A 24,631-nucleotide genomic window follows, 5' to 3' on the forward strand; every position below is an offset into this window, starting at 1 on the left:
TTGCCATGAAGGTGTACAAGAGCTCGAGCAAAAGTTTCTCAAATATAAGCATCAAGATAATAGTAGGTCCCTCTGACAGTCATTTAAAAGAAAGAATAACGCCTATTATAGTCAGTTTAAGGAGTTATAAAAGCACTTGAGTTTTCAGGGAGTCATAGACTTGTGAAATGTTTCTGACATTCCATCAAAAAACTGGTGTGATGACATCACTGTAATACATAATCATACAGGCAAGGAATGATTAGAAGTAAATTCATAAGAGCATTTTTTAAAAGCAAATTTCACATTGCATTCCAGACATCTTCTTTCTTCCTTCTTCCCTTAGATTGAATGATCAAGAGAAAGGTAGATAGAATTGTCTCCTGATTTCTTTTCTGGACAATTTCATAACAAATTAGAATTCTATTCGTCCGCATTTTTTTTCATGTTTTGTGATTGTCAAGAACCTTACATAAATCTATGTCTGATGATACAAAGTGTCTAATATTGTACTGAACACCTCTTCAAAATTACCTATTCAGGGGAAACTATCCCTTTAAACTACCAGGATGCCTCACAGCTATCAGGGGCTGTGTGGACTGTGTTTAAGATTCTTGGGGATCTGCTGAAGTTGAGTCTTCATTTTTTGCTTTCTCTGCATGCCACTAGGGACTTCCCTAGACTATTTGAAGAATAGGCCTTTAATTGCAAGATTATCAGAAACCAGACCCAACGAGCTTGGAGTAGCAAACAGTCAAAATGCAATCCCCCACGCAAAAGAAAAAAAAAAAGTGACATGTGGCTTTAATTTTATTTCATTTATTTATTCTTTCAATTTATTTTTAAAAATTCTTGTCCATTGCTTCAGCCTTTGGGCCCATGTGCATAATAAAACACATTGCTGGGAATAAATAATACATATTAACTGTGTCTATTAGGATTCCCCCCTAAAAAGTCCATCAAAATGACTTATTTTATAGTAAGGAGTCTCAATTGCAAGTCTATTAGTAAAATAATTCTATTAAATTGTATGATATTTCTAACATCAATTAATTACATTTATATCTAGCTCTATAGTGTAATGACTCATAATATTAATTGTGATTTTAATTTAGAAAGAGAACTTGTAAAGTTTGCCTCGAGTTTTAGTGTTTAATGATTTTTCCACATTTAGACTGTGTCTACAAATTGAGACTTCCATTTTTCTAGTTAAACAACTGGTCATTTCAAAGCTTCGTGTTGATTATTTTTCTCCACTGAATTGACCAATTTAATTTGTTCAGGGGCAATAAAGAAACACAGTATAACAGACAAACTAAAAGTGACTACAAAATAATGTTTCACCTTGACTATTTACTGTTCACTTTTGGCCATATGACCAGAATTTTATTTTCACAAATATTAGAATCGGAGTTTCCAGTGGCTGAAGCCAGAGAAGTCCCAGAATCCGATCTGAAAATAGAGTATTGTCATGGCTGACATTAGTTAATAAAACTGACTAAGATGTCTATACTGGATCAGCAGTAAGTTGATTCTTTCCCACAATCAACAAGTTCATTCTGTCATTGCACCCCAGAAAGCAGCCTGGCTGCAAGGTGACCTTGGCCTGGATCTCAGCGCCTCCACAGGCAAGTCACATACTTCTTTGTAACTCCATTTCCTCATCTGTAAGACAAAGATTGATGATGAAATGAGGTAGTAGATATAAAGTGCTTAGAACAGAATCTTTCTCAAGTAATCAATAAATGTTTGCTATTATTATTATTGTCATTCAAGCTAATATTGATATTCAAATTTTTTACTTTTAACATGTTATGCCACTTGCCTGAAATAACCTTCTCTTTCTGTTTTGCCTTTGTAAATTCAATACTTTCTTCATAGTTCAGCTGAACACCAGCCCAAGGTGATTTCTCTTTTCTCTCAACTCATATTGACCTTTTTTCCCAAATCACAGTTTGAGACATGTGTATATTCTCCAAAGATTCCTTACTTCCACACACAAAAAAAGTACAAGTTGCTTGAAGAAGGGGACAGCTTGCTACATTTCTTGAGTCTAGATTTGGCATGTGATGCACGCTGCAATCACGACACAATTAACTCACAGAATCCAAAGAGTTAACGAGCCACAGCTTATGACATCCTTTATTCTTCCTGGTCAAGTTAGAGAACCACATTGTTTCAACAGAAACCTACTTTGTTTCTTTGAATTTTTGTTTGTTTTGTGTGTGTGTGTGTTATTTTTGCTTAAACACAACAATTGATGTTGCTTTAATGGTGACTTTATATAATTCCACCTTTGGATTACAAAACACATTTTTACTCACTAAAATTCTTTGGATTGAGTCCAACAAACTCCGGGATTATATGGTGCTTTCCTCTATACTGCAGTCTTTCCAAAACAGGTTTTATATCTTAATGTCGCATTGCAGAATATACACACAGATTCTTGAAAATGTCTGTCAGGCTCCTTCAATTCCCTGAAGCCAAAACAAATATGTCTACTATTATTGGCACAATTAAGAGTTACAATTATTAGGCACGGCTTTTATATACATGCAATTCTTATTGTTAACAATGAGAATTTCAAATATTTAATATTTGCATATGGATTTCATTTGAGCCCGCTAAGTAAGTGGCTTGGAAAAAGAGAAATAGTTGTCTGAATTATTACATGTCTAGAAAATGATCTTTAAATTTTTTAATTGCCTCATATTAGTAAAAACAATCTGTTTACCTATTAAAATGAAGCCTTGCAGAATCTGATTTCATTGCTTATTTCATTTTGTTACTTTGCTAAAAACATAGCTCTTATCTAGTTATCATTCATTTCTTCTCATCATAAACCAGAGTCCTTTAATTCTTTCACTGTGTCATAAAAGATTCAATAAATTCTGATTTGCATTTCAAATTCAGCTCTTTTTCCAGAAGGACATCAGATTCAATGACAATTACATCACTAATCTCTTTAGCACTGACAGTGGGAAGCCAAGCTCAAGCTCCTTCTGACTGAAGTCCTAAAGATGGAAGGACGCGGAATGCTCCTTCTCAGAAAGGGAGAATTTTTATTTTGGTAAAATCTTCATTTTATTTTCATTAACGAATATGTGCTCATTTAAGCCACTTGCTTTGGTTAAGCATCTCATACTATTTGTCTCTTTCTCCTTTCATGAACAAATGATCATCTTAATATTTTTGCTAAAAAAAAAAGAGGAAAGTTACAGTGTTGATTAAGCACAGTAATCTGTTGTTCTTGTTATTGGTGTTATGTTGGAAATATTCAGGAAATTATATTCATATAATTTGGGGAGGTATTTTTCCATTTTGTTGTTGTTTAATCAATTGTAATGACATAAATGTAAGTGCTCACGTATGTGTATGTGTGTATACGTATGTGTGTGTAAATAGCATCTACAAATATTTTGACACCTAGTTTCAGAGACAAAGATAAATCTACCTCTTAAATAAATGTATTGTGAATTAATTATTGTTCTTCTAGATTCTATATACAATTTCCTCTATCTTCAAAGACTTGTCACAATTGGAGTCAATAATACTGCACAAATTACACACAGTTGAAGCAACTGTATTTCTGGTACTTTATAAATGTTGCTATCTCTGTAAAGGAAGAAACAATTTAAAGTAAATAAACATTGAAGTCATTATAACAATTTAGTATAGACTTTAATGAAGTAATTATCAAATATTCCGGTGTGCACATAACATGGGCAATGAATAGAAACTAAAGAGAATTTTCAAAAAGAATATCAACTTCCAAACTATTTGGTTATGTTATACTGAATTAAAATAATTTTCTTTTATTTGTACAGTGGAGATTTTAATATATAAAATGTTCTGGCTTTTAGCATATCAACTTATTTTAAATCCTAATTATTTTACCTATATCACAATTTTAAGCTGTATGCTATTCAGATAATAGCTACTAGCCAATAAGTATCTTTAAATTACTTTTTACAAATAAGACATTTTGCATTAAAAGTACATTTTAGAAAGCATAGGGGTAATGATAGGTGGCAAAGTACAAGATCACAAAAACCAAAAGAATACATGTTATTTCTGTTTTTTTTTTTTTTTTTTTTTTTTTTTGAGGCGGAGTCTCGCTCTGTCGCACGGACTGGAGTGCAGTGGCCGGATCTCAGCTCACTGCAAGCTCCGCCTCCCGGGTTTACGCCATTCTCCTGCCTCAGCCTCCCGAGTAGCTGGGACTACAGGCGCCCGCCACCTCTCCCGGCTAGTTTTTTTTTTTGTATTTTTTTAGTAGAGACGAGGTTTCACCGTGTCAGCCAGGATGGTCTCGATCTCCTGACCTCGTGATCCGCCCGTCTCGGCCTCCCAAAGTGCTGGGATTACAGGCTTGAGCCACCGCGCCCAGCCTATTTCTGTATTTTTTAAATTAATAGATCTGTTTTGACTACACGGAACCTAGTTCAGTCAACCAACTATTATAAGCACTAATCTTTTCAAGTATAAAAAAGGTACTGAATGAATGCTTCTTAAATTAAATTAAGGAGAAAAAGAGTCAATAAGTGACTCAACTTGTAGTGACCAAGAAATTCTGTAACTATGACAGGATAAGCTGGTCAATTAACCAAACGTATTGTTTGATTCCATCATTATTTTTTAATTCAAACATAATGGAGTTACAATGGAAAATCTTAGAAAACCTAGTATCAAAAATACATTGAAATCTAAAATAAAATCTACAACAAAATATGGATATATTTCCAGGTTAATTTAGTGCAAAATGCCTAGTCAAGTTAAGGACTTGTAAGTACGTGTGGGCCCAAGCATTCATATTTATTTAAGGCATATACATCTTGTACAGGGGAGCCTTCAGAATGAAGCCTTCCTAGGTGGAAAGAAGGAAGGAAGAAGTGAAGGAAGGAAGGCATTTAAAAATTGATTAAACAAATAAATAAGTATTCATTTGTCAAAAATAGTGTGTTGGCTGAGCTTGGTGGCTCACGTCTGTAATCGAAGCACTTTGGGAGGCTGAGGCAGGTGGATCGTTTGAGCTCAGGAGTCTGAGACCAGTCTGGGAAACATGATGAAACTCCATCTCTACTAAAAATACAAAAATTAGCCAGGCATGGTGGCCCATGCCTGTGGTTCCAGCTACTTGCGAGGCTGAGGTGGAAGGATCTCTTGAACCCGGGAGGCAGAAGTTACAGTGAGCCAAGATGGCACCACTGCACTCCAGCCTGGGTGACCCTGTCTCAAAAAAAAAAAAAAAAAAAAAAAAAAAAGGTGTGTTGATACTAACAATGTAATAAATAGCAGCTTTTCAAGTATAAGTTAGGTAAATATTTCTTTTGTCTCTCCTCTTTGCACATTTTTTGAGAGAATAAAACATGAATTTTTTAATTACTATCTTGGTCTATTACTGCGTAATAAAATAATTTTTCTTAGTTTGTAAAAACTGAATCGTGAATTATCTGTATAACTCTATATATACAGTATGTGTGTGTGTATATACACATAATTAAAGGTTTGTTAATTCTGTGAAACAGTATAAAAATGAACTTGTGTGCTAAACTGCAACTAACATTTTTATTTTCTATAATCTGATTATAGAAAAAGTATCAGTAATGAGCTTACAGTACATAAATTATTCTCTGGGTGTTAATTGCACTCACAAAGCTACATCTGCTGACACCAAAATTGCTAAATGGAAAAAAAAGATACCTGTATTATTATCCAAACAATGCCCGTTTATACAGATATTAAGAAACAGTTGTTTGTTACCTTCCAATTAAACATATCTAAATGTTTTGTGTCATAACAACCAAATAACTGAATGACTGACTAAATTCTCTAGCAGGATGTTTGTGCATTATGTAGACACAACCAATGAATTACTGTACTTTTACAAGGCCTGGATAAATTCTCGGAAGTTTTTTATATGCACAAAGACAATGCAGTTGTATATGACCTTGTTATTACATGTGAAGAATGTTAAGTCTAGGAGAGATGAAACGTTTTCTGATTTTCAGGAGATAAATGTGTAAACACATTTTTGTTCAAAATGATCTCCTTTTTTTCAATATACATAGTCACTGAGAGAGACCAGAAAATGTCTCCTAGTGGAAAAATAGACCAATGGGAGGACATAGTTGGCAAGCAAGAGAGGAGATGGTTGACGGGGCATAAACAGAAAATATCCCAGAGGCAAAAAATTGCATGGGAACTGCTAGTCATGGATGAAGGGGCATATGGGGAGTATACAAACTTGGAGAAGACAAAATTGTGCTGAAACCAACCACTTCTAGTTCTCGAATCTAAAATCCACACATTCACCTGTCCTGATGCCCTGGAATTTCAATACTCCAGACAGCTGTTACCATGCTGCTTTAAAAAAGTGCAGCGAGCTAATGCAGTGTGAGTTAACATTCACTGAATTAATCAAAAGTTTTTTCCTAAACAACTGCCATTAAGAGTTCAAGAAAACATCACTTCAGATGCACATTTTAGGTGGAGGCTAAAATGAAAAGGTAAGATTTTGAATAAGATACTACAGGGTCAAAAAACTGTTATAATACAACCTCAGTTATTCACCCTGTAATGTTTATACATGTGTAGATTTCCACAGAAAAATAACTAGGGAAAAAGAAACTCCTTAGTTTATTTTAAATTCTCCTAAGAGAATTTAATAAATTAGATTCAGAAATAGATTTGTGTACACAGACCATCCTGGCAATTCCTGTTTTTTCAAGAGTGTTGCCATTATATATGTTACTGTCCACATTGTCTGTTTCACTCTGAAGAAATTTTTTAAAAGCCAGCGTTGCTGCAAATCCTGCCACAACTAACCATTAAGCTTTTTTTCAAAAGTGTTGCCATTGATTTGTACTTACCAAAGTCTATTATATATCTCATGGGTAAGGCCTTTAATAGTATGCAAATAATAAAGAAACACATTGGAAATATGAATAAAATAAAATATGACAAAGTTCTATTAGGCTGCCCATTATTCTCAGTGGCTTTCTCTAAAAAAAAAATAAATAAATAAATAAATAAATAAATAAATAAATAACTTAACCTTTTCCCTTATTTTCTTAAAATCATATTTTTGTATTTATACACCTACAGGAATTAGTAGAGTAGGCAACTGAAGGCCTTAAATAACCCAGAGAGCAGAAAATACATGGGACTATTCCTGAAAACACTAGAAAAAATTCTGAGAGGTGTGGTTTACTATAATGTTCAATAATACTAAAATAAATAACTTAGTTTTAAAAATAATAATAATATTGAACATATTGAACTGACTTTTTAGAATAACAGTTTCAAATGATTTTAGCCAGGGACTTCTCTGACATTCAACTAAATTTGGTAGACTTGGCTTCTTGTTTCTTTTGCCTTTCATACCCCAAGGCCAATACTTAAAATAACTTCAGATTCAGGTTCTCTATATTATCCTCATCTGTGTTCCCCAGGATATTTCTTCTAGTCCTTACTCTGCCTACATTTCTCATCCATCAAAAGAACTATCCATCTCGTTTTTCATTTGTACTACATTCTCACCATGCTATCCTTGAAATCCATTCTATGGGACCATGTTCTATGTGAAAGTGCTATAATTAGATCCTTCTGGGTCATTTGGTAATGAACCCATCTGGATTTGATCCAACATACACTAGTTTTATACCAAATCTGACCTATTATGGCTAGAATTACATTAAGGTTCCATTCTAAGTCCTTTCTTATTAAAATTGTGAACTGTCATCCTAGGATTTTAAGCAACAAACTATGAAAATTAAGTTTATATAAGGATAATTAAGTTAAAGTACACACTTTCAGTTGTGACTTTCTTAAGAGTGAGCCAGAGACAAAGACAAATAGCCAGATTTTGGACCCCCTGCTAATTAGAATGGTAGCTCTCAAACTATTTTAACCAATATCCATGTAAACATGGCAAATAACCCTAAAAATCACTAGGAATAGTCTCAATTTCCATTGGAAGTATTATTTCATAATAGCAATGAAACGTCACTCATTGTATGAATAAATTTGGGAGAGGAGGCTAGAGATAGATGATATAGATGATTCACATTTGATTCACAATACACATCTGAGACATTAATTATAAAATTAGAGGGTGGGCCAGACCCAGTGGTATATACCTGTAATCCCACCACTAGCGAGGCTGAAGCAAAGGGTCACTTGAGCCCAAGTGTTTGAGACCAGCCTAGGCAACATAGCAAGACCTCCATCTCCACAAAAAAAAAAAAAAAAATTGTTTTGAATTAGCTGAATGTGCTGGCACACACCTGTAATCCCAGCTACCCGGGAGGCTGAGGTGAAAGCATCACTTGAGCCCAGTAAGTTGATTGTGCAGTGATCTATGATTGTGCCACTGCATCTAGCTTGAGTAACAGAGGGAGACCCTGTCTCAAAAAAAAAAAAAAAAAAAAATCAGTGGTAAAATTAAGCATTGCTACCTACTATAGAGTTAAACAACACGAGACAAAATGGATTATGATGAGACTAAATGAGAAGAAAATTGTAAATAAAAGCCAAGGATAGTAACAATTGAAAATCAGCTTCACAACATTCAGGCAGCCTTCCTGAGGATGGTGGAAGTGCCAGTCACGTCTGCAAGCTTCTCAGCATCACCAAGCACCCTGTGGGAGCAGGTGTAAAGAAAGGAAGAAAGAAAATCCTACAAACCTAGGATTAACAAAATTTGCCTTATAAACATTAAATCATTGTAACTCTGAATAAATTACATAGTATTTTGCTAGTAACCATACTTTAATTGTATACAAAGATAATATCCTGTGGAATTACATGTCATTGCTCCTAAAGTACCAAAGAAAGAATTTAGCACCACTGCGGTGTTCACAGCCCATCGCTGGGCCAAGGGACAATTTTTCAAACATGTGCTTCAGTACTGAGCTCTTAAAAAATTAGATGTATGTTTGGTATAGTAGCCTAAAAGTTTGTCAATAATCACATTGCAGATTATCTGGATAACAACTCACGAACAAAATACTATCTATAACTCCCTTCTGGCTCACAATACACATCTATGTTCAGGTTATCACTGGATCAAGCTTTACCCCTTTATTGTCTAAGGCTAATGAGAAGTGTATTTCTTAGATAAATGAGTGTACCTGATAAGTAAAGGCTAACCAATATCATTTGAAATCCTGATGAAGATTTCTCTATAGTTTGATGGTAGAAAATTCTGAGAGAATTGTCCTAGCAAGTGACAAGATAGCTTTGGCATTACAAACTGAAAAGAGCCTGATTGCCATTTATGTGGTGAACAGCAATTTGATTTAGACAAAACAACTTCATCTGTCCATTAAATTAATGATCCTAATTTAAATTTTATTAGTTTTGTAGTTTTTATTGACTTGAACTTGTAAAATGGTTTTTCTTATACATAATTATATAAAGCCAATAAGCACACAGTTTATACCTATTATGTTTAAACATGTTTAAGTAATACTATAATAAGAATAATTAAGTCAAAGCTTAGGGTCATAAAGAAACTTTGCTCTTAAACGGAGCCTATATAATGAGTGCTCCAGTTTGTGGCATTGAGAAGCACCTCTTTGGCCTGGTTAATCCCCAAGAGAACAAAACCATAAATGAATGGGACAGGATGAATCTGAGGAGAAAACAGGTACACAGTGATCGGGAAAGAGATTAGGAGACATTTCTGCAGTCAGCTGAAAAGATTATAATAGGAAACTGCTTACCAAAAAGCTTCCTCCTGCCTTTGAAGATTTCTAGAATAATACCTGCTGGGAAACCCAGGCAACTGGAACTTTCTGGTTCTTCTAAAGAATTCTGTAATGGCCACAATATATCTCCCTCAAACTTCCAGAAATTTTGCTAATTTTTATTTGTTTTGTGTGTGTGTGCTTTTTTTTTTTTTTTTTTTTCTAGACTTCCATACTCTTCTTGACTCAAAACTATCCTTACTGGATTTTTGCCACTGTTGCCAGAAACAATGATATGATTCCTCCTTTAGGGAACTTGAGGTAATTCTTTCAGTGGTTCTTCAGTGTGAACTCTTTCCATTTCAATGCATTTTACAGCTTGTTCAATATTCCTACAGGAAAGTTTGGATCGTTTTTTGTTGCCTGCTCTAAAAGCCATGAAGGTTCGACATTGTCTATTAAATTAGGCATTCAAGGCAATCATCCCGACCTTAATGATGTTTTCTTATCTGGCTTCAATCATTCTTCAGAGCATGCTCCCCAACACTTTCTAAACTTCAACAATGTTACTAGATGTTCATATCTGTCACTCTCTGCCTCTGTGACTTTACACAAGCTGTTTTCTTAACAGAAAATATATGTTCCTCCTACTCAGGTGTCATACGACAGGTTTCCTAAGACTCCTAGACTCTGAAGCGTGTACACAGGGTTTAATTGGGTAGTGCTCTCTAGAGTGGTACTGAGAGAGTGTATTAGTCTGCTCAGGCTGCTATAACAAAATGTTAAAATCTGGATAGCTTTTATAAACAACAGAAATTTATTCCTCACAGTCCTGGAAGCTGAAAAGGTTAAGACCGAGGTGCCAGCAGGCACAGTGTCTGGTGAGGGCCCTTTTCCCAGTTTGTAGATGAAGCCTTCTAGCTGTATTCTCACTTGGTAGGAAGGGCAGAGCAGATCTGCCTTCATGATGTAATCACCCCTAAAAGACCCTACCTCGTAATACCCTTACCTTGGGGGTTAGGATTTCAACACACGAATTTGGAGGGGACACAAACTTTCATACCATAAGAGACAGTAAGCCCAAAAGACTGAACAAAGCAGGATTGTTTGGGAAGACATTAAAGTTGAACTCAGATAAAATTGCAACAGTGGACTCTACTGATTCTGCTGAGAGCTCTGAAGCTGAGAAAACTTTTCAGAGATGCCTCCAATCCATGTAAAGCAGTCAGACAGGTCTGTGTACCTCTGTATTGACCAGTCATTGGAGGCTGGCTGCCCTGGAAATGGGATATAACTTTTGGCACGACATCTTTCTTCAACTGGAGGTAGGAGAGAAGTGAAGAAAGCTATGAACAGTCACAAGTGGTTCAAATCAGGCAGGTTCTGAAAGCAGACCTGCACAGTACAACACATCCACTTCATCCAATCCCTTGTGCCACTCAAACCACTTGTTTCATAAAGTAGGTTCACCCACATTGGAGAAATTCCAGAATTCTGGTTGGTCTCTTTCCCTGGGGTCACTCAGAAAAGGAAAGTTGTGGGACAAAGTACAGCTGAAGACTATAGCTGATACTCATTGTCTTTCCTCTGCTATCCATTTTTTATTCCCCTAACCCTAGTCTAACACCTCTGCTATTGTAAGTAGTTTATAATGTACAGCAAATTAGATCCTAATTTCTGAGGATTCTGATCCCCAGGTCACCATCAATTTCTCAGATCATGACTGCTCTGTTTCCTTTTACCATCAAATTGTACAAGATAGTACCAAGAAATACCCTAGTGTCTCACCTGGGTGCCCACTGTGTTCTTCTGTGCTCCTAGTGTGTAAGAGCAACCCTATCTTTTCCTGCTTATAAGGTTCAATTAGCCTACCAGGGTCACTATTGCTCTCCTTGCCTATTGATCTCTTGTCAAAAGAACCTGATATGACTGGATGGGATCCATAACATAGTTTAATGGAACTCAGGATATTTCCCTTGGGGTCACCGTTCCTCATCTAAGAACATTTCTAGACATACAAAACCTAGAGTTACAAATGTAGGAAGCACAAATTCCCCAAGTGGGTCACTGCAAATGATGGTGAGTGAGGCCTCCTCTATTTCTACCCCGTATTTCTAGACTCATGAATTCTACCCACTAGGGATATAGCATCCTACTGTAGTCATTTATTTGAGTATTGCATTCCATGGGCTGGCACCTATCCACACAAATTAACACCTCAGTTGTACCTTCAAGAGACTATTCAACCAACAACCACTGGGGGTTGCAGTATGTGACAGAACCAGTGTATCCCATTATCACTCACCTGCCATCATACCTCCATGTTGGTAAAGTGGCTTCTTTAATCCAAGAAAATGCTAGACAAGATTCTATGCTGGTAGATCAAACACTGTCAGGCAGCGGTTCTAGCTGAGGCTCTATAAGCCAGAAGTGGAAACTCATACCAGGAATATATGTTGATTTCCATTAAAATCAATCACTGCCCTTTCCAGAGTAGGAGGAATCCAGTGAAAACAGCTTGCCACCAAGTTGGTGGTTGGTCTCCTCAAGAGCTGATGACATATCAGGGGCTCATCATTGGTTTGTATGCTGACATGATAAACTTTAGGTAACAACATTAGCAAGATCAGTCTTGATAAGGAAATAGTCATACATTGGAGCTCCTACACCCCAACATAACTACTCCATTCATAAGCCCATTTTGCCAGAACTCAGGTGGTTGAAAACAAAGGCTGACTGATGTCAACTGTATAAGTGATCTGTCTACTTTAGTGTTTAGTAACTTTTCCAAAATGAGTGCTCTCTGATGGAAATTAACTTGCAAAGCAAAGTTTGCCCCACTCTGTGCACACTCCCATAGGTCTATTCACGTCCCTCTTCTCTAGGCATCCTTATCTGCATATTTTGTTCTTTGTCCTTTTTATTCACCTAACCAACAAGTGTAACCACTTGACAGTGTCCAGGAGCCCATATATGTTCTTAGTTTAGGCTACTTCTCTTTCCACACAAAGTGCTTACTAGGTGCACTAAACAAAACTATGCTTAATGGAGGAATTTATCGGTATTACACTTTGTTGAGACAATTCCTGAGCTCTAGTGCATCTGTACCCATGTTCCAAGCTAACCCACCTGTAAAACACATCAACATTTTTACTCTTCCATCACCTAATCATAAGGGACACTCCTTTCTGTGGCCATAGGTGTGAGCTAAGGGAAAGATTCCAGTGCAACACTGATATGCCAGAGCATGGTGTTCTGAGAAACCTGCTCAAGCCTCTTCCTCATACTCTATGGTTCACCTCACACTCCATCTCAGATGAACCATTTCTATCTCATGATGGTCTGTGGCTGGGCCAGCCCAGTCTTATGATTCAGTGGGTCTGCCAGAACACAAGTCACAGTGGGCGTCTCAGACCCCACGACATTTGATGTTTCACAATCAGATTCTCCACGTCTACCAGAACTCAGTAACATACTGAGATAAAGAATATAATAAAGAAGCTGTTTATTTCAATAGTGTATACGTCTGTGCTGCCAAGGGCATGACTGACTCCATATCTATGTTGCAAATACTCTTTTTAGGGTTTTACCCACCATAGATACCTGTAATACCATAAAGTATTACATAACCCAAGTGGCAAGATGCCTGGAATTGTACCCTGGATTATACAAAAATGTATTTCTTAAAGGTGACAGCCTTCTGTTCTGTGCCAGTCAGGGAATGGGTTGGAGCAATAAATCTTTTTTTTTTTTTTGAGATGGAGTCTCACTCTTGTTGCCTGGGGTGGAGTGCAATGTCGTGATCTGGGCTCACGGCAACCTCTGCCTCCCAGGTTCAAGCAATTCTCCTGCCTCAGCCTCCCAAGTAGCTAAGATTACAGGCATGGGCCACCTCACCCAGCTAATTTTGTGTTGTTAGTCGAGATGGGGTTTCTCCATGTTGGTCAGGCTGTTCGCAGGTGATCTGCCTGCCTCGGCCTTCCAAAGTGCTTGGATTACAGGCATGAGCCACCACGCCCAGCCGGGACAATAATTCTTAATATGGAATATGATGCCTCCAGAACCTGAAGAAGCCTACCAACCACTATATTTACGTCTTAGTTGTAGAAGTATGAGTTGCAATGACTTGTCCTTTACTTTGAAAGTGATGTTCTGGCATGCACTAGACTCCTAAAAATGTCACTGATTAGGCAGGTCCTTGAATCTTTGAAGATTTTTATCTTCACCTCTTTGGAGTACACATACGTTCTAAGGCCTTCAGTGTACATGCTACTTTTTGCTCAGCTGGTCTGATTAAAAACCTCATCAATATAGTAGTCCAATGAGATATATGTGGCATGTATGTAAGGTCCAGATACCTTCCGATTATCTTTTGATAGCACAAGATATGGATCAAGACAATAAATGTACACTCTTTTCTACCTTATAATAACTCACTTTTTAAGAGTCTTCCTTCTTGATGAAGATGGAAAAAAGTGCATGCTTCAACTCAGTGGTAACATACCATGTGTGTGAAGCCTCATTAATCTTTTAAGTGAAGACAGCATGTTCGGCATTACAGCTTCAACTGGTGCTACTCCTTGGTTGAGTCAGCAGAAGTCTGCTGTAATCATCTAGGCACCATCTGTGTTTCTACAGGCTGGAGAATTAAGCAGGAGATATTATGGGGACCATCTTTCCTGCATCCTTCCAGTATTTAATAATGGTACTAATATTTATCTTTTTTTTCAGGATGCAGTATTGTTCTTGATTAACTATCTTGGCTGAATTTTGAGGGGAGCAGTTTCAAAGGCATCTGCTAGGTTTTCCCTGATAGTTCTTTCTCACTGGGTAAAGAAACCAATGTAAGGATTTTACCAGATACCAAATATGTCTCCTCTTGGACTGTATACATGTCCATGTCCACTCTAATACTCTACCCTTGATACCAAGACCAACTGAAATCCTGTATCCAACAGTCCTCAAAAATGTCTGAGCAATCCCCTTTTCCCAATTTAGAATGGCCCAGAAGTACCTTAGTGGGAAGAACTAGGGTAACAGTTGGTATATTTTCTTCCTGTAATATTGCAAGGTCTTAAGTCCTGGAACTTCTTCTTTAGTCAATAATGATTTCAGATATGAACATAGTCTCAGTTACAGAAAAACAAATATTATTTATTTATGGTAGTCACTCTTGGCCTCCTGTTTTTTAAAAATTATATAGATAAGCAATACACTTGATGGTTCCCCATTTACCTAGAAATAAGATATTCTATTAATTATCTCCATTGCTCTCAGCAAATCAACATTTCTCCGCATCCTGGTTGCCACTCCAAACTCTCCTCCATCACATCTTACCTTGCTTCTAAAGTGCCTACTACATTGGGATCCTACTATGCCAAATGTTGGTAGGGCACAGTTATTTTCCCCTCTTAGCAGGTTTGGCACTTATCTGCCTGATTTCTTGTTGCGATTTAACCTATTTTGTCATCTGGTGATAAGGGGGAATGTAGGATTAAATGCAGATGTTCTGTATTTAATAGAGAATACAGATATTCTGTATGGTCTCTTGCAAAACAGAGACCTCTGCATCATCTTTAAGCAATAACCTTTAACCAGAAAGGGTAGGCCACTTCTGCAATCCCAGCAAGTTTGGAGTATCTAAAGATTTGAGAATTTTAACACATAAACTTAGATGTCTTTAACCCATTTCTCACCTGGACGTGGTAGGTTTACTAAGATGGAAAATGCAACTTCCTCTGGAAATTTATTACTCGTATGATTAAGCGCTGGGTTGATGTCTGCTTTCCAACCATAAAAGATAAAAATCCTTTTTATGTTATCCAGTAGGCCCTCTGGCTTTCACACTGCTTGTTTTTGGTGATTAATCTCAGCCTTCCATTGACTTTCTGCAGTGTATATAGGTTCCCCTTTGGCAATAGCCATCCAATGACATGACTTTTTTGTTTTTTTGTTTTGTTTTGTTTTGTTTTGTTTTGTTTTGAGACAGGGTCTCACTCTGTCACCTAGGCTGGAATGTGGTGGTGCAATCTCAGCTCACTGCAACCTCCGCCTCCTAAGTTCAAGAGATTCTCCCACCTCAGCCTCCTGTGTAGTTGGGATTACAAGTGGGCACCACCATGTCCAGCTAATTTTTGTATTTTTTGGTAGAGAGGGGGTTTCAACATGTTGCCCAGGCTGGTCTCTAATTCCTGACCTCAAGTGATCCTCCCACCTTGGCCTCCCCAAGTGCTGGGATTACAGGCATGAGCCACCACACCTGGCACACTATGACTCATAATTACAATTTTCCTCAAACATCTCAAACACCTGAGACACTGCTCCCAGCAGTACATTCCTTCCATCAGCATCCTATTTTAAGTCCAATTCCCCACTGGTAGAAGTTTTATCATTGCCTTGCTACGGTGTGTCAAGAGCTAGCCACATTCCAACCACTACCAGTGATGGTCATAGTCAGCTGATTGGTCCAGCTCCAAAATTCTATTTTATGGTCTTCTTCCTAGCACCACTCCCAGTACCATCTAGTTCAAGTTGGGCTCTCCCAATAAACAGATACTGAAATTGAGATTTGTGTGCAGAGGTTTATTGGGTAGTGCTGTTGGGAACAACTCTGAAAAAAGCAAGGGGAGAAGGATTGGAGGAAATTAAAATGTGATATAATTGTAAGTGTAGCCTTAGCTCATCCCATTGGAAGCTCTAAAGCTGAGATGATCCTTCAGAGGTAACCTACATAAAGACAGAGGACTAGATCTTTGTATTGCCACATTAACTACTCACTGGATGAGGGCTACCTCTGGGAGGAGGCATAAACTTGGAGGTGGCATGTTCCTTTATGTCAAAAAAAAAAAAAAAGCCTTTATGGAGCCCTTAGCATCTTATGCTCACAGGATCTCAGAGAATGAATATCTCAATCATACTCAAAGGGAGATTTGTGTGGTACAACACGGTATCCACTACACTATCACTTAAAGCCTACATCAAATTCCACTTTTGTACTTCCAAGCTGAAAATAACCTCATTTTCCCTCTGAACTCTCATAAAACTTTGTTATACTTTTCTCATAATACCATCTTCAACTACATTTATAGATAAATCTAATCTTTCCTTTTATATTTAAAATTCCTTGGGTGCAGACTTTGTGTGTAATTTATCTTCAAGTTCCTTACTAAGTCTGTTTCTGTTCTTTCTCATTGTGTAATCAATAATTGTTTTATCTTACAAATTTCTATTCATCTTCAGATCTCAGCTTACAAATCATTTCTTCCAGAAACCTTCTCTAAACCCCCAGACTCAGGAAGATTATATATGTTCATAACACCTTGTACTTGTCTAACATTACATTAATTACAATTACATTTAATTTGTCACAAAAGTAGTTATTTAGTAGGCTTCCACTGCTAGAATAAAAGTTCATGAAGTCAAGATCAAGGTCTCCCCTGTTCACTACTTTACCTACAGAAGTTAGTGCAATGCCTGGTGCATAATTCGCAGCTAAATAAATAGTTATTGAACAAAAGAATGGATGAACTAATGAATGAAGAGGAGAATCTCCTTCAGTATGAAAGTAAAGAATAAAAATGAACAGTCACTCAACTAGTGGCCTGAATTTTTTCATGAGCTTGCTTTCCTCCAAAGATCTTTCTGGGATGGCATCAAGGGGCTGCTTTCATCAGGAGATAAAAGGATCAAAGTATTTCAGGCATTTGGATTGCGGGACAGAGCCTAGTGAGACTCCAGAGGGTTTGGCCTTCTGGAAGACAACATGAGGACCTTGCATTTCTGAGATTTAAGACAGGATACGGAGGTACTTCTATACGAATGACGAATTTGGATAATAAATATTAGTGTTGAAGCCAAACTTTGTCTTGCTTGCTATCTGACCCCATCCGTCACCAATGATCAGAGGACTGCATTTGGGCCATCTGAAGACCTTTACAACTAAGCCACCACACTCTGCTGTTAGAAAACAAGAGAAGTAATGACTGCACAGGCCTTTTCTGTCAAGTTCCTTGAACGGATAACACTGAAGCCAGAAAGGATTGAAAGGACTCTCTTTCCTAACCTCATCATGAATTTTCTATGAGAGTTGGCTCATTTTATATATGGTTTTATATATGGATAAATATATTTATTCTATGTGTTCATGCACCAATATCTGTTATTTCATTTTAGTATTTTTTAAACTTCTTATTAAAGAGTTTGGGCTTTGGCATTAGGTTATATAAGTTCAAATCCTGTCCAATCAGCTATCTTCAAAAAATCAGTTGGCCTCAGTTTCCTCATTTTTTTTTTTTTTTTTGAGACGGAGTCTCACTCTGTCACCCAGGCTGGGGTGCAGTGGCCGGATCTCAGCTCACTGCAAGCTCCACCTTCTGGGTTTATGCCATTCTCCTGCCTCAGCCTCCCAAGTAGCTGGGATTATAGGCGCCCGCCACCTGGGACTACAGGCACCCGCTAGTTTTTTTTTTTTTTTTTTTTGTATTTTTTAGTAGAGACGGGGTTTCACCGTATTAGCCAGGATGGTCTCAATCTCCTGATCTCGTGATCCGCCCGTCTTGACCTCCCAAAGTGCTGGGATTACAGGCTTGAGCCACCGCGTCCGGCCTAAGTTTCCCCATCTTTAAAACAAAAAATAGCAGAAAAAGCTGCCTCAGTGTTATTGTAAAGAACAAATTAAAAAGTCAATACAAAAGCTCTTTGTATGTGGTAAATCCCCACCTCCATGATTAGCTATGATAGAGACAGACTATTCTCAATATAGGACGTTGTTAGGCATTTATGCCATGGTGGTGAGCTTCCTTCTGTTGACAGTTTATTTGAGGCAGGTAAAAATATCATAATAACCTACATGATTATTTTGTTCAACAAATGTGCTTCAGAAGGAAGCACCTAATATTAGCATGTGCTGGCAAAGGCACTCAATAATTGACTGCTAACCGGTTGATGTTCATGAAGATCAGGCAAAAATTTAGGAGAAATTTTCAGTTGTTATAAAGCTGGGTCATTATCAAATGTTACTTACCTTGCCTCATTTTTACACTGTGTACCAAGATTTAGGAAAATAACTGGCTAGTTATTTTCTCAGTCAAACTGTATATTCAGACGTAGTTCTAGGTTTTTTTTTGTTTTGTTTTGTTTTTTGATTTCTTAAATTTTTTGTTTTGTTTTGTTTTGTTTAGAGACAGGGTCTTGCTACGTTTTCCAGGCTGATCTTGAACTCCTGACCTCAAGTGATCCCCATAAGGCACAGAAATCACAGGCATAAGCCACTGCACCTGGCCTAGTTGGAGTTTTCTCATAGTCATATTATCTATATTTTTATGTCATTTATTTATGAAGAAGTTCTTACGGCTCACAGGTCTGATTAAGTTCCTGCTAAGGGAATCTTCTGAGTAACTTTGCCACCATAGGGAGCCCTTTGACTTTCTGACAGAAGAATTGAGTGGAACGCACAGGCCAGGCCTCGGAAAAGCTACTTCCTAGCCCAGCTTTTCTAGGTGGCGTTACGAGTCTGGATGTGCCACATCTCAACAATCTCTGCCTGTGTCCTCATTTATAAAGTTGGGAATTTCAATTAACATTTATTGAGCCCTCACTACAATTAAGGAATTATGCAGGAGAGAGACAGTAATTCCAGATGGCTTTTGATGGTAGCACAGATGTAAACACCTATATCAGTGTTCCATTTTCAGAAACTTGGGGATGCTCCTTTCCACTCTCAACCCATGTTCTGCAGGTTTCTCCTTCTTGCATTTACTCTCTTGTAATATATATGTACATGCCTCGTCTCTCACCCAAGTAAAAGCTCCTTAGAATGCAGGGACTCCATCATAACCTTTTTCTTCTTTTGACCTCCTATTCTTACCCTTAGCATTTGAGAAAGCACTTACACGTAATAGGTGCTAGATGAAATTTTAAGTATATGAAAATATTAACACATATTATCAAAGGAAGGATTGGGTAAATGTCATCACAAAATTGTAAAGAATTTATTCTGTATAGTGTTTATTTAGTTTCTAATGTATCCCAGAAGACAACCTCATAAGGTAACAAAATATCTCCATTTTGCATATAAAGAACTCAGACTCAGAGTAAGCTAATAATTTGTAGAAGACTAGATTCAAACATAAGCCCGTCCAATTCCAAATCCTATATTTCTACATAGTCATTTCCCCCAAGCTATCACGCATGAGAAAGAATGCATCCTAGACAGAAGGAATGGAAAACATTTCCTAAAAGTGGTGATGTTTGAGATGGATCTTGAGACTGAACAGAACTCTGAAAAAGAGAAATGGTAGAAACATGCTTGCAAAGAGAACATTAATATGAGCCAGAGGCTGAGGATCCTGGAACATGATTGGGTTGGTAATCCTGATCAGCTCTAGGTTATGGTATGTGGCTAACAATTAAAAATATTGTGATAATATCATGCAAAATTATGTATATACTCTTGCTATTTTAAAAATATATGTATCAGGCTGGGTGCAGTGGCTCATGCCTATAATCCCAACAGTTTGGGAGGCCAACGTGGGAGGATCTCTTGAGGTCTGGAGTTAGAGACCAGCCTGGTCAGCATGGTGAAACCTGACCTCTACTAAAAATACAAAAATTAGCTGGGTATGGTGGCACACACCTGTAATCCCAGCTACTCACTGAAGCTGAGGCAGGAGAATAGCTTGAACCTGGGAGATGGAGGTTGCAGTGAGCCAAGATCACACCACTGCATTCCAGCCTGGGTGACAGAGTGAGACTGCCTCAAAAAAATAAGTGTATATATATATATATATATATATATATATATATATATATATATATATATAACTTCTGGGTCTCGAACCCAGAAGTTCGAGACCATCCTGGGCAACAAAGTGAAATCCCATCTCTACAAAAAAATTAAAATTAAAATTAAAAAAATAGCCAGGCATGGTGGCACGGGTGTGTAGTCCCAGCTACTTGGGAGGCTGAGGCAGGAGGATTGCCTGAGCCTGGGAGGTCGAAGGTGCAGTGAGCCATGACAGCACCACTGCACTCCAGCCTGGGCAACAGAGTGAGACCCTGTCTCAAAAAATAAGTAAGTAAGTAAATAAATAAATAAATAAATAAATAAATAAATAAATAAAATGAAGAATGGATTAAGAAGGACAGAGACAGTGGTGTGAAGGCCAATTGGAGGATTAGGACAATGATATAGATTTCTTAAAAGTGAGACCTAAGTCAGGTAGTCAGGCAAATAGAAAGACAGGTGCAAGAGATATTTTGATCTAGAAATATATGAGACTGAAAGTTGATTTCAAGGCAGTGAGTTAGGAGGTAAAAGTAGATTAAACTGAGGTTATGAATCTAGATGACTAGAAGAAAGTTAATATCATCAATTAAAATGAGGAATAGTAATTATTCTCTGAACTTCCTATACAGATGTTCAGGAATTCTTCTCTGAACTTCCTATCCTCAATTTAGGATCAATCCACTATGAGTTTACAATGAGTTTGTTGGGACATAATCCTGTTGTAAGTTAAGAAGCATCTGTATATTCACATATTTCATTTGGTTGTCATAAGTAGCAAATGATAAATAAATATAGAAAATCCTTTGAAAAAGTTAAAAATGCTCAACAAAATGTAAATTATTTTCAAATTTTTATTTATAAAATTTCTAAGTGCAAAGCTAGAACAGGAGAGTACATTATGCCGTCTCAGTGAATGCTTAGCTTTAGGACAACATTATAAATTTTTCATCTTTTCATGTCTCAGGTGCAAAACTTTAATAATAATAAAATTTTCTTTAGAAAGCGTACTGAGACCTCTGCTCTCCACATCAGTCTTGGGGTTATTAAATGGTCATTATTACTGTTACTTAGTATCTAGCTGAGACTAACATGTATGCAACCTGCAGAACAAATGAAAGGTATTATCCTGGAACAAAGTAATTTTTTATAGCCAAGAGTTTATCATTAGTATAATGTATATTTTATGCATTCACAGACATTTTTATCATCTCAGTTGTGGTTTATAAATATTAACCTATTGATCTTTGCTGCTCTTTCATCTGCTACAGAAGTTTCTGATAAACATCATCGCTCCCTTTTTTTTATAAGTGAAGGACAAAGCTTATTGCTTTTAGGAAGTCTCTAGTTATTTGATGACTGGACATGGTTGTAGAAAGATTCAGGATCCAAGGTTGTCTAACCACATAAATTCCTCAAGCTTCCCTGGAGGCTAACATTCTAGCCTGTCCATAAAATCCAAACTGATATGTTTCCTTTTAAATTAAAATGTAGAATGAATACAATAACACCGTATATCTAATTTACCCACTATTGTGACTTGTGACTTACATATGCTTTTTAAATTATCAAATAACATACTAAAAATTCAGTACTTGGTTTGTTTCACAAAAATCTACTGCCATTTATTTTCTTTTCTGTTTTCTTTTTCAAGTTTGGGCAGCAGCAATTTGTTAGGTAAGAGTTCCTGAATTCTTCCCAAGAAATGGGTCTTTTCATTCTTTTGGGAGTCCATTACACCAAATATCAATATGATTTCATTTAGGTCGTGAAGATCAGCTCTTGGGATGACCAAAATAATATACCCATAAAAATTATAAAAGAATACATTTAGAGGAGTCTAAGAAATCCATTACTTTTCTTAAACTTTTTTTTTTTACGCAGTTAGTATAGATTTCCTGGTAGGAAGCTTTATTTAGTCCATTATATCTTTAATCCATTTTGCTAAAGTAAACTTGACACAAGACTGGGGCCTAGGATGAGCCTTCGAGTTACATTTAATGAAAATTTAAAACACAAAAGCACTTCAATTATTCATCTTTCCTGATTTATGTGGAAAAGTGGGTGCACATATGTGTATTCCTTTGATAGGGTTCAAATTAACAGGGAGCTTTTAAAAATATGGTCCTTAGTAACTTCAACAAATGTCCTTTTACCAGCTTATCTTGAGCAAAACAGAGACTTTCAAATCAAACTTCTATTTCATCTATTTCTTTCTTTATTACTGAAATGAATAAAGTAATTTTGCATGGAAACGTAAATGCTTATCAAAATTGGAAAGTAATAAGTGCAACAATAAAATCATTTGTTAGAAGCTTCATATATTATTATATTATATTATTATGACTGGAGTGATACAGTTGTCTTTTCATAGGGAGTTACATGAACTTCTTAAGCTGCAAACCCAGACATAAGTCATGTGTGTGCAAGACAAAGGAGCAAAAATTATGTCCAGTTAAATCCACAGACATTTGTTTATGCAAAGAAGCTTTAGAACTGGAAACCAAGAGCCCCCATTTCTCCACTTGCAACACAGAAAAGACTCTCAGTAACAGGTTTGACAAATCCACATTTAGTTCCATATGGTCATTTATCCTCCCTATGTCTTTCAAAGTAAAATACTGTGAAGGCAGCGTTTGAGTTTTTGGTGACAAATTACTTTTCTCAATAGAATCAAAGGCTGTGGCCATCTGCAATAAAACAGATGAGCCACAGCTGGCTTTCATAGTAATCAATCCTGATTGCAGAAGGATAGTGGCACTTTTGGATTGATTGTGAGGACCTGCCGTGACAAACAATACTGACCAATTCAGTCATGTTGACAACCAGCTATTTCTCATGTTTAGATACAGACTCTACCTCATGTCATCAGAAGGAAGGAAGGGGAGAGTTGAAAATTATCCAATATATTTAGACAATAGTAGAAAACTCTGAAAATTCAGAAAATCCTTAAATTAGATTTGGAGATCTAAGTCACTTACATGATCCGTCAATACTGACTGAGACTGCCTCTATATTATATCAGTAAAACAGGGAATCAGTTTACTAGGAATGTTTATCATTGCCTCCTCTACCTACACATACATCCTAAAGGAAACTGCCTTTCCACAACTCCTGCTGTGTGAAAAGTGGACCACTTGATTCCAAATTTCCTCTTATGTTCCCCCAGGTGTAACTCTTTCTGCCAGGGATGGATACCTGATGAAAAGGCAGTTACTCCATGGACATGGCAGTGGCTTAGGACTTGTGGTGTAATCCCCCAAAATATCCTCCTTTGGGAATTTGGAATTGAGCAACTAAAATACTGAGTTAGTTAGTTATGGAAAACTAAGCCTAAAAGTTATATAATCTCCATGGCTGGTTTATTGCAGATGGTTTACTTTACAGACCAACATGAGTGGCATAAAAGTAAAAGTAGCAATGGCTAACATATGTTGAATATTGACTCTATGTCAAACACTATCCACTATGTATTTTAAACCTCATATCATTAACACTGTTGGTAGATACTGCTATAATCCAGACAGAATTGATGAAAAAAAATCTGAAATTTGGAAAGATAAATTAAATTCCCCCCCATCATATAGATGTGAAATGAAGAGAGAACTGAAGCTCAGTTCTGCTGAACTCCTCTTGACTACTTAGCTATAAAACTGGGGATCTTTGTGGGAATTGGAGGAGAGAGAAAAAGACAGAGAAGCAGATAGAATTAGAGATGCCCTCACCTCATTATGTATGCAACCCTAAGCACATAGCCTTCTCTCCTTAAAGCTTCTGAGCTACAGTTCCCATAGGTCTAAATATTCAATAATCTCTGTCCTTGGGGTCTCATGAGCTCCCGCCGTGTCTCCAGGTTGGTGTAGAGTACACAATACTGTCTGTGGTTAGAGCTATTGAGAAAACTAAAGCAAAGGTAATATTTATCTTCATTTCTTCATACATTTCTTTAAATGTTGGATAATTCACTTTGATTTCAGAGATTTGATGTTAGTATTGCATTTTTCAGGGTATGGGATATATAAACATCTGATAGTGACTATGAGTAAACATGAAATTCCTTTTTTCAGCCAATTTGCTAATTTTAAATTTATAAGGACCATCCAAGAAAAAAACAGAAAATATTTATTTATTTATTTAGTATTAATGGCCATGATATTTGAATATGCATGTGCTTCCT

Source organism: Rhinopithecus roxellana, chromosome 12 (assembly GCF_007565055.1).
Source record: "Rhinopithecus roxellana isolate Shanxi Qingling chromosome 12, ASM756505v1, whole genome shotgun sequence".
Classification (NCBI taxonomy): Eukaryota; Metazoa; Chordata; class Mammalia; order Primates; family Cercopithecidae; genus Rhinopithecus; species Rhinopithecus roxellana.